A 12,318-nucleotide genomic window follows, 5' to 3' on the forward strand; every position below is an offset into this window, starting at 1 on the left:
GTTTATCCATTTTGCCAAATATAGCTTATAGACTATGAGTAATTGATATAACTATATGGTAACTTAGTTTTATATAACTAAAACTATTTTATAATATTACCTAACAAGTTAAGTGATAAGTGTAAAATAATATAAGTGTCTAACTTATAAAACTATGTTTAGCCCAACTAGCCAATAAGTTATTTTTGCCATTACACTTGACACACATTGTCTAGTCATCGCGCATTCATTTTCTCTAGCCATTATTTGTTATCTATTAAATAAAGAACATAGAATAAATAGAAGAGAAGAAATAAAAGAATTTGTTAATGAAGTTCGGCCAATTGTACCTATATCTCCGAGAGCACTGAGCGGCTATCAATATATTATTAGAGAATAAAGATTACAAACTCTAGCACACTCATGGACCCACATGCCCATGAGGTGTTTCTATTTGGTGCTTATATCTAGTGTACATTATAATAAAGGACTTGAGTCCAATATATAACATTGGTTACTCTACTCTATTCCAATACTAGACAGTGTGGGGTTAACACACTAACATATTTCAAGCATCCCAACAATCTCCACCTTGATTGAAATAGACGAATATCTCACTCCTTAGGAAATCTACACAAGAATCTCCATCTTAGCGAATATATGACCTCACCTTGTTCAATGTCTAATTCTCTTTAACGGCTCCCCTACAACATAGACCTTCTGGGAATCCTTGACAATGTTACCAAGAGCCTACCTCTCCAAACTTGTAGTGCAGTTTCATGTACTGCTATCAAATGAAACATGATGCTTAGCCACCTATTGCAATGAAGTCTTTCGATATATTGGAACATCTACACAAAAGTTCACCAACAATCGTCCTCTTCAATACTCAGTCAAACTGAACCTTGGAGCTTCCTTAGAAAGTCTCAACTGCTACCACCATTGTCTACTCTGACAATCCTAGTTCAAAAGAACTATCCTACTCCACCATAACTAATGTTTGTGTCAATTCTTACATCCAAGTCAACGTCCATGTCACACCTTGTATCTCCACGAATGATCGTGTTACAACTTACATCAAAGTCAATGTCCCTGTTACACCCTATATCAAAGTCAGTGAACGCCTCTATGCTTTTGTGGATTTGCTAACAATTAACATCCTTCACTATGACATCTCAAACACACCATTAGGATATTCCACTTCTCATCTCAAATGGGAACATTCTCTCAACATCTAGAAAGATATTACGAGCACCTATCTCCGAGTCAAACTCAACACATGAGTCTATATCTCCACCTTGATCACTTTTGGGGTTCTAGATCAACATATATCACCCATCATAGTTCCACCATGTTTTCTTCTCCTTCAACTCATCTACTCTATCTTTGCCACTACCCTTGACACACTTTGTCTAGTCATCACGCTTTCACCCTCTTTAGCCATTATCTGCTGTCTGGGTTAAGAGTCATATATCAATTGGCTCCGATACCAATTGTTGGTGCAACGGAAGTGATTGTTGTGCATCGTTGGTCACAATCAATCAAATAAATTACATAGAATAAATAGAAGATAAGAAACTAGAGAATTTGTTATCGGAATTCAGCCAATTGTGCTTACGTCCTCGGGAGCGCTGAACGACTACCAATATATTATTAGAGAATAAATATTACAAACCCTAGCACACCCATGGGTCCACCTACCTATGTGATGTTTCTATTTGGTGCTTATATCTGGTACACATTATAACAAGGGACTTGAGTCCAATATATAACATTGGTTACTATATTCTATTCCAATACTAGACAATATGAGACTAATACAATAACATATTTCAATCATCTCAACATAAACTTTTAGATTTTTGATTTAAATGAGACTTATAGATAACATGTGTTTTACTTGAATAACTTATAAGCTACCTACTAGTGTTACCAAACAACTCATATCTATTTGAGGTAGCTTAATTTGTTGAAATAAGCTCTTTACCAATATCCAATAGTATATTATTTTTGTCAAATAAATTAGCTGATTAACTTAAAAACTACACATTCATAAATTTCACTATCTAAATTTTTTTTTGCCAAAATAAAATAGATCTGTTTCTCGATTTTTCTATATTGATAATAGTATTCCCTTTAAACACACAATGTGTCTTTACGGAATGAGATTTTCTCTATAATTAGACTATTTAGTACTAATGAGAAACTTTTAAAAGTTTTTAAATTATTTAATTTGAAAAGTAATTAAAAATTTATAGCCTTAACATAATTTTAGTATCATATATCAATATCTCAATCCAATACTGGAGAAGATCAACACTATCTTTTTACAGAGTTGATATTATTATGATCGAAGTTAATAAAAAGTAATCTTTACATTTAGAAAGTATATTTTTTGTTGCCATATCTCCCACATTTTTATTTTACTAAAAATGAAATGGACACTTTGTATTTTTATTTGCTCCCGAATAAATTACTTCCGCAATTGTGGTTCAGGTATGATAATTATGTCAAATGTCAAATCTTTTTCAAAATACTAAGTACTGTAATATTGTAATAGACTAAGGTATGTGTATTTTCACTATTTTATTCACACGATCAATTTGGTAAGTGGACTCTCATTGCATAAGCCATAAACAATGCAATGCCTCAACCTTAGTTCAATCAATATTTGTTCCACTTGCTTAAGCTTAATTGAATATAAATGGTCTATTTTGGTGGATCGAGCTCAACTTATAACGATATATAAGTACACTAAAAAAAGTTCAAAATTAACAAAATCAAGAGAATGAGAATATTTTAGTATAGTAGCTTGATTCAATAATTGTGATTGAATGTGATTATGGGAGATATAGTGTATAATACCGTCTTAGTTATTTTGTTGTTCATCAAAAACACATTTAAAATGTTGCATGTATGCATTACATTGATAACAATTCACAAGTTAGACACCATGAAGAAATTATGCCATTTAACTAGAGTGGTGCCAAAACATGTTCCTCCTGTTGAATTGTGCCAATAATTAAGAGCAGAAACCATGAAGAAATTTTCAGATCTACCTAACTTAGAAATTTTCTTTGACTTCTAAAACACCTTTTTTTTGCCAAACATGCATGTTCTCCTTTTAACACCAAACATCCATGTTCTCCTTTTGGGGAAAGAAGAACATTTGAACACCAAACACACATTACCATCATTCTCAACTCTTTATTTATAAGTTGGATAAGTAGATCAATTTTTATTCTTTCCCACAAGTATTCTTATACTTGAGGCAATCATGTCCGAACCGGAAACTTCCACAGGTATGTGTGGCTAATTCTCCAGCAAGATATTTTTTCTATTCACAAGACTCGAACCTAAAACCTTACTTAAGGGGAATCAAACATGTATTACTTGACCCAACACTCATTTGTACTAGATCTAATTTAGATAAGTATTTTCTTAGTTCATAATTGTGTTTTACAACTTTCAATACACATAATATTCTCTTTTCATTTCATTTGAACAATTTACTTAGATTACTAGTTTCTCATAGAAGAATAATATGCTCTTTCTTAAATTTAGGCAATATTGCTTTTTTGTTTGTTTTTTAAACTGCAATTACATATATATTATTATAGCATATTGGTAGCCTTTTCCTCATGTTCTATTTCCATTTTTTCAATTGACCTTTTTACTCTCTCTTTTAAGTTCTATAGTTATTATTCAATAAATAAATATAAAAATAATTATTTTGCAATGGTGACAACTTTAAACACTTTATTTCTTATAGGGAAAAAACTATATAGTTACTATAAGTAGTATAAAGAATAATTAACGCGAGTATACCATGTTGATAATTTAATTGATATGACCATAAACAAGTTTGGCATGTTGATTATTAATGAGTTTCCCTTAACATGGTAAGATTGATTTTAATAGTAAGTTTTGAATGGAATTTTTTTAATTAAGATTTTCAGTATTGTACATGTGTTTCGCTTCACATGCTAAGTTTGACTCTAATAGTCAATTTTCTATGGGAGATTTTTTCAATTGATATTTGGTGATGTTGGAGAATTGAGTAAGAAAGAAGAAGGAAAGTGAAGAAAAATGAGATAGAAGATTGAGAGATTTTTGAATCAATGAATATGCATATACTTCAAAACTTTCACCAACTAATATACTCCTTTGTAGAACAAGATTAACTAACTTTAACCACTTGCTATATTTAGAAGCTACAAACTAACTCAACTAACTCTATTGATTACAATTGCTAACACCCCCTCTTAATCAAAGTAATGTACATTCAACATATCTCTAAACCTCTTAAACTTGTCAACCTGGAGAGCCTTTGTCAAAATATCAGCCTTTTGCAAATCTGTTGAACAATGCACCATCTTAACTCCTCCCTTTCCAACTTGATCTCTTAGAAAGTGGAACCTTGACTCAATGTGTTTGCTCCTTCCATGGCTAACGAGATTCTTTGCTAAGTTTATTGCTGATTGATTGTCCACCCTTAGCTCAAAGTTCTCAAACTCTCCATACCTCAATTCTGTCATCAAATGTATCAGCCATAGACCTTGGCATGTGGCATTGCAGGCTGCAATGTATTCTGCTTCACAAGTTGAGAGAGCAACCACATCTTGCTCCCTTGAATTCCATGACACAGGTGCACCAAAGATGGTGAATACATACCCTGAGGTACTTCTCCTATCCTCTTTATCTCCACACCAATCAGAGTCTGAAAAACCAACAAATCCTGATTCATTCATCTGGTTCTGCTTTGGAAACAGAACACCATAGTTTGGTGTTCCCTTTAAGTATCTGAGAATCCTCTTTGCTGCTACCAAGTGTGATTGAGTAGGACTTGCCATATACTTGCTTATCACTTCTACTCCATAGGTTATTTCGGGTCTGCTATGGCAGATAAATCTAAGACATCCAACCATCTGTTTATAGATAGTTGCATCTGCAAGCATTTCAGGCTCTGCTTCACTTGGTTTCTGATTGCCTTCTACTGGCATTGATGCAGGCTTGCAATTCATCATCTTGAATCTTTCTAGTACATCAACAATGTACTTTCTTTGGTGCATTATGACTCCTTTTGGTGTCTTGAGGAACTCTATGCCAAAGAAGAAGGCTAACTCTCCTAGATCAGTCATTTCAAATTCTGATTTGAGTTCTCCTTTAAGCTTCAAGATCTCAGCCTCATTGCTTCCTGTAATCACCAAGTCATCTGCATAAAGGCAAATTATAGTTAGTTCACCTGTGCTAGACAGATTGACATAAACACCATGTTCTACTCTGCATTTGGTGAAGCCAATTGATGTTAAGAATGAATCAATTCTCTTGTTCCAAGCTCTTGGAGCTTGCTTCAACCCATACAGTGCCTTTTTCAATCTTAGCACCTTTGTTCTATCTGCTGATGTCTCGAATCCAGGTGGTTGGGTAATGTATACCTCTTCCTCTAGAGGGCCATTGAGAAAGGCACTCTTGACATCTAGTTGCCATTGTTTCCAACCATTCCAGCTAGCTAAGGCCACAATGAGTCTAACTGTTTCAAACCTGACAACTGGTGCAAAAACTTCATCATAGTCACAACCTTCCTTTTGCATGAAACCCTTTGCTACAAGTCTTGCTTTGTGCTTAGCAATGCTTCCATCTGGTCTCAGTTTGACTTTATATACCCATTTCACATCAATAGGCTTCTTGCCAGTAGGTAATTCTGCCTCTTCCCATGTGTCATTCCTTTTGATGGACTTGAGTTCTTCTTTCATTGCATCACACCAAACATCTTTTTGGACTGCCTCATTGAAACTGATTGACTCAACCTCACCTAGGAGTGCCAAGTGAACTAGGTCTCCTTCATCTGTGATCACATCATCTGAGAACATTTCAAATTCACTGAGCCTTAGTGGTAGATGACTTGTTCTGGTTGGTCTGCACTGAGCATCCCTGATCACCTGATTATGTGATTCAGGTTCTAAGACTTCTACAGTGTCATGATCTTCTTGCAGAGGAAACAGGGTAGGTATCATGTTGTGCTCAAATTTCTTTAGAGATTCATTCCAAGAGCTCAACTCAACAAAGTAGACATCTCTGCTGAAATTTATCTGCTTGGTGATAGGATTCAGGAGTTTATATAACCCTGTTGAGTGGTATCCAACATGGATCATTAGTTCACTCTTATCATCTAACTTCTTCCTCAATTGATCAGGAATGTGTTTATAGCACACTGATCCAAATACTCTTAGATGCCCTATTGATTGTTTCTTTCCAGTCCAAGCTTCTTATGGAACTTGATTGATCAGTGCTTTAGTTGGACATCTATTCAGAACATATGTTGTTGTCATCATAGCTTCACCCTAAAGGTTAAGAGGTAGGCTCTTGCATTTCAACATGCATCTCACCATGTTCATGATAGTTCTGTTTCTTCTCTCAACCACACCATTGTGTTGTGGTGTGTAGGGGGCAGTAACCTCATGAATCATGCCATGTGCCTCACAAAAAGATTCAAGCTCTCTTGAGGTGAATTCACCACCTCCACCAGTTCTAAGGATCTTTAGTTGCTTCCCTGATTGCTTTTCTGCTAGAGCTTTGAACTTCTTCAGGTTCTCAAACACTTCACTTTTGGCCTTGATGAGATAAGTCCATGATGAGATAGGTCCACATTTTCCTGCTAAAATCATCAACAAAAGACACAAAGTATTTGTTTCCACCTAGTGAGGGGACCTCCACACACATCAGAATACACAATATGTAGTATATCTAAGGCTCTTGTTTGAGTATGCTTACCAAATGTAGACCTGGTTTATTTGCTAATCAAGCAATTGTCACATGCTGAGTTTTGAGACTTGATTTCTGGCAGTCTAGTGACCAAATCTTTGGTACTTAGCAGTTTGAGATATTTGTAGTTGAGATGGCCATATCTCAAATGGCAGAGTAAGGATTCATTTGAGGCTGCTTCTACAATGAGACACTCAGAGTCTCCAATTCCAAGCTGAATTTGGAAAGTTCTGTTTCTTGATAGAGGAGCTTGTAGGATTCTTCCTTTCATGTTGTCTAGGACCTCCATAACTCCATTATTTAGCCTCATAGTGAAGCCTTTTTCATGCAGTTGTCCTAGACTTATGAGGTTTGTTCTCATTTCAGGAACAAGCAACACATCTGTGATGTAAGCTCTCTTGCCATTCTCCAATTTGAGAGGAATATCTCCCATTCCTTCAGTGATCACCACTCTGTTATCTGCAAATTTGACCTTGCTTCTCTTGCTTGGATCAAAATGCACAAGCCACTCTTTATGCCCAGTCATGTGATTAGAGCAGCCAGAGTCCAAGTACCATGTGTCACTTCTTCTTGTTGAACTATCTGTTGTCATCATAAACTGCACAACTTCCTCATCAGATTCATTAATCTCTTCTTTGGCAAGGTGTGCTTCTGATTCTTGTCTCCTCTGATTCTGGTTCTTGCTAGGGGCTAGGCACTCATTTGAGTAGTGCCCGAATTTGTCACAGTTGAAGCATCTGACCCTTTTCTTATCAAACCTCTTATTCAATCCTTTAAGCTGTTTGTAGCCATTTCTTTTTTATTGTTCTGGTTGCTCAACCTTGTTCCTCATTAAGCCTCTGCTCATGAGCTTCAAGTGATCCTTGAAGCTCCTCAACCTTCATGTTCTCCACTCTTCCTGATTCTTCTATGGCTATCACTACATCACCTCAACCTCTCATTACTGATCTTAGCACCTTTTCTACAATGATTGTATCCTCCATCTTTTCACCACATGCTTTCATAACATTGATGTGTGTGATCAATCTTGTGAAAAAATCAACAATTCCTTCACCTTCTTCCATCTGCATCAGTTCATACTACCTTCTCAAGGTTTGTAGACGAAATTTCTTTAGTTGAGCTGTTCCTGCATAGTGCTTTTCTAGCACATCCCATGCTTCCTTTGTTGTTGCAGATCCTGCAATCTTTTCAAAATGAGCATTGTCTACGGCTTGATGGAGGAGACNGGAGACATATTGCCTTGCAGTCTCATTTCTTATTCTGTTTGTGTGCATTCCTTTGAGCTTCGGTGGCTCCTTCTTCCAAGTTTGGCAGTCCCTCTTCCACGATGTCAGCAACATCTTGATAGCCAAGTATTGCCTTCATTTGTATGCACCATCTGCTCCAATTTTTGCCATCTAACACAGGGAGAGTTGTAACATAATTCCTTGTTGTTTGTGCCATTTTCTTCTTGCAGCGGAAACTTTGTTGATCTTTCCAAGCTCTTGATGCCAAATGTTGGAGAATTGAGTAAGAAAGAAGAAGGAAAGTGAAGAAAAATGAGATAGAAGATTGAGAGATTTTTGAATCAATGAATATGCATATACTTCAAAACTTTCACCAACTAATATACTCCTTTCTATAATAAGATTAACTAACTTTAACCACTTGCTATATTTAGAAGCTACAAACTAACTCAACTAACTCTATTGATTACTGTTCCTACCCGGCGAACCAAAGGTCATATGTTTGGTCGCCGAGGTGGGCCCACTTGTTGGGACCACCAAAGTTGACCCAAGGGACAGCATGCTCTCCGTACTCCACCAACCTACCTGCCAGCACGACAGACGGGTTGCAGAACGGGAGCCTAACCAACCACAGGCTAGAAGACAAGAAGGGCACAGTATACGATCCTACAGACCGCCTGACACGGGAAAAGCAACTCCCGACAACACCTTTGGTCGGCCACGCGTCGCACCACCAGCCAAGAACCCAATGTCAACTCTTACTCCTATAAATAGGAATATCCACCAACAGGAAGTATCTTAATCTCAACTCCTTGACTCTCTAATATTATTCTTCCTATCACTCACTCTCTCTACTTCATATACTGACTTGATCGTCGGAGAACCTTTTCAGGTACCTACACCGGCGGGCCCAACCCTCTTGCTTCCTCTAATCACCTTGACGACCACTTCCTACCCCTTCATCAACATCTGATCCATCATAGTTCGTATCTTTGTGTTATGATAAAGAACACTTGGGATTCGAAGTTAAAAATGGATATACATTTTAAAACTAAGTTTATTATTTCTCATAATCCCCAATACAATATTGTTTATATAATATATTTTTATCCTTAAACTTAATCTTAAGGTGCATGGATAAAAAATATTTATTTATATCAATATTCATGATGGTAATTAGTATTATAAATGAAGTTGTTGAAAAGTAATTTCTTAAACTTAATTTATGAATGATTGTAAAATTTGGACTTTATCACCTCCAAAAACTCTTAGGTTACCTTTGGTTAGAAAGAATAAGCAAAGAAAGAGAAAGGGAATTGAGAATTGAAGGAGAGTGAAATTCTTTCCTTCATTTGGTATGAGAGAGTATAGATAGTAAAATGGGTATTGTCCACGGGCACGCCTGCATAGCCCGAATTTTTGTGTAGACAGGACATACAAATTTTGTCCATTTGCCTGTTTTGCCCTGCCCATTTTGCCCGCGAAGCCCGTTGACATTTTCGTTGGACAATACGGGGGCCCACAAACATAATTTAAGAAAAAATTAAGAAATTTTCAAATAAGTTATGATGTAATGTGATTTTTGGTCTCTAAAAAAATTGTGATATAATATTATTTGTTCAACTTCATATAAAATATCAAAGTTTTTGTTACATTTTTTTATCTTCAACAACTTTATTTTATTTATTATATGAATTTTTTATTTTTTTAATTATTTAACGATGTCTGTGAGTCACTCGTTAGCCCATTTTAAAACAGGCATGACATTGGATTTTGTCCGTTAAGCCAATGTAGGCATGTTCGTGCTTGCTTAAATTATTACGGGCATGGGTTAAACGCGTCGGGCGGCCCGTTTTACCATCTCTATGAGAGAGTAGGAGATGAAGAAAATAAAAGTGGTGGGACCCACCAACTTTTGGTTACTTCTTTGTGTGAGAATAAATGGTAAAGTGTGATAGTTTTTTTTGGCAAGTACGGTAATATTCTTAACTTTATCAAATATTCATTGTTATTTATAAAGGTAAAATTATCTTTTTCATAAAATATATTTTCTCACTCTTCTAATTCTTCCATATCTTTTTTCTACCAAACAACTCTTATGATCAACTCATTTTTGTTAAAGTTGTTGTGATTCTGTATTTGAGTTAATCGATTAAATGGTTGGTGGTTTAGTTTGTTAAGGTGAATTTTGTGTGCGATAATCGATTAAACAACAGAGTTAATCGATTATCTGGTTAACAATTTTTATTTTCTGTTTTGATATTTGTTGTATATAAAGGGTTATTCCCCTAATCTTTGTAATCAATTCAACAATCAGAAATGTAACTCTATTGAGTGAAAGTTTTGATTCTCATTTTCTTTTCTTTCTTTAAGCTTTCTTTCTCATTCATTCATTTTTCATACTTATTGATTCATCAAGAAAATTCATCTATGATTCATACTAAACTTTAACAATTTTCTCATTTCTTTCTTTCTACTCATGCTATTTCTTTTAATATTTTTTATCCTGTTTTCTTCTCTAAACGAGACAAAACATAAAGCATCTTAAGTTGATTTCTCTAATGTGTACTAGTTTGTCTTTTTTTCTCCTTTCAAATGAACCAAAAAAAAGTTGTTGAAAAGGCAAAGGAAAAGACAGTGGCGGCTTTCTCTATCCTTGCAACTTCGGTGACTATCTGTAATTGTATAGTATAATGACATCCAAGTTCATTATACAGACTATAGAGAGTGGCTTTTAATTTAAAAAGACTTGAATAGGTAATGTAATTATAACTGTTTAGTGGAATTCAAATTTAATTTTTTCATTTTGAAGACTTTTGTTTAAAATTTTAGTGGAATCCACCACTATTAATTATCCAATCTCCTTATGATATGCCATTAATTTATTTCTTTACGTAACATCCAATTATGTTCGGCATTATGTTTTATATATTATGATACAATTAAATTTTGATGCAATGCAATTGTTGGAAGTTTCCATTCTTTACTTCAATCTTTGGAGTATCTCAATTGATTTTAAAACTTTAACATGATATTAAAATAAACAGTTCTTTGTCATAGGCTAGAAGAACCATTCACCTAATTATACATGTGAAAGTGAATGTTAGAAGTCAATGTTGGAAGTCCCACCTGGCCAAATCTGATATGCGGTTTGTAGACATGTTAGACTATTCTTTTGTAGACACCTTAGAGTATTATCATTGCCAATGATGCATTTTGATTTGGAACCTTAATAAAAACTATACATTAATAATTGATTATTTTTTTTTTAATAAATGAACATAAATGTGCACTTTTACTTTATAAAGTACTTGCTCTATGAAGAAGCTAAAAGCATTGAGGAGGTTCAGTATCAATGTCCGAAGTCTGACCTTGAGGTATTTTCAATTTTATAGGATAGCTTCCGAATAAGGAATTTTCAATCTGTGGATTGAGAGTGGTTTCTGTTAATGTCGTCGTCCATTTAATTTGCTACCCTTGTTGTATTATTATGATTTATGAGTACCACATTGGCTATAACAATGTAAGTTTATTGTTGTATTTAGTAATTTGAGTTGGACTTTTCTCACGTCTTTAAGTTTTAATAGGCAACCATATTAGTACATTGTCCAAATAATGAAAAGATAGTAAAAACTTAAATAAAAAACTAATAATCTCGTGTGTCTTGAAATATTTGAGCTAAGGTAGATTCACCTTTTAGAAGTTGATGTTATTAGTTAATAATGATACAATCAACATTTTTATTCTTTGGTATTGAATGTACAATTTTTATATACTATATTTTTTTACAAAATTAATTATTTTCCTAAGAAAAATAAGTTGGCAATATTTGATCTAATTGTATTTTGACACTTCTTAAAAATGTGAACTTTATCATATAAAACTATTTTTCAATGCAAAATTAAATAAATAAAAGTGAACTACAGAAAGACAAATGGAAAACAACAAAAAATAAAATAAAAAACTAAAAAAGAGTCTCATTACATGCAGTGACGGATCTTGATTTAAAGGTTAGGAGGGGCAATAATATTTAATTATATTTTATAAGATAGATTAATTGAATAATAAAAAAATATATAAAATGTACATTCATTTAAAGTGTCGTTATTTATTCTTTTAAAAACTTAAACTCGTCCATGATTAAATTAATGGTGAAATATTCAGCTACTAGCACTCAGCCCGCAGCTGCTACCAGACTAGCCTCCGCCCCCACTTCAACAAGCCGCACGTTCCTCCCTCCAAAAGACCTCGGAGCGTGCAGATGGTAAAGTTGGACGTTCGAGCGGACGAAGGGGACTTCCGACCACAACCACAAGGAGACAAAACAACTCTACAACTGGGCCAATCC

Source organism: Lupinus angustifolius, chromosome LG01 (assembly GCF_001865875.1).
Source record: "Lupinus angustifolius cultivar Tanjil chromosome LG01, LupAngTanjil_v1.0, whole genome shotgun sequence".
Classification (NCBI taxonomy): Eukaryota; Viridiplantae; Streptophyta; class Magnoliopsida; order Fabales; family Fabaceae; genus Lupinus; species Lupinus angustifolius.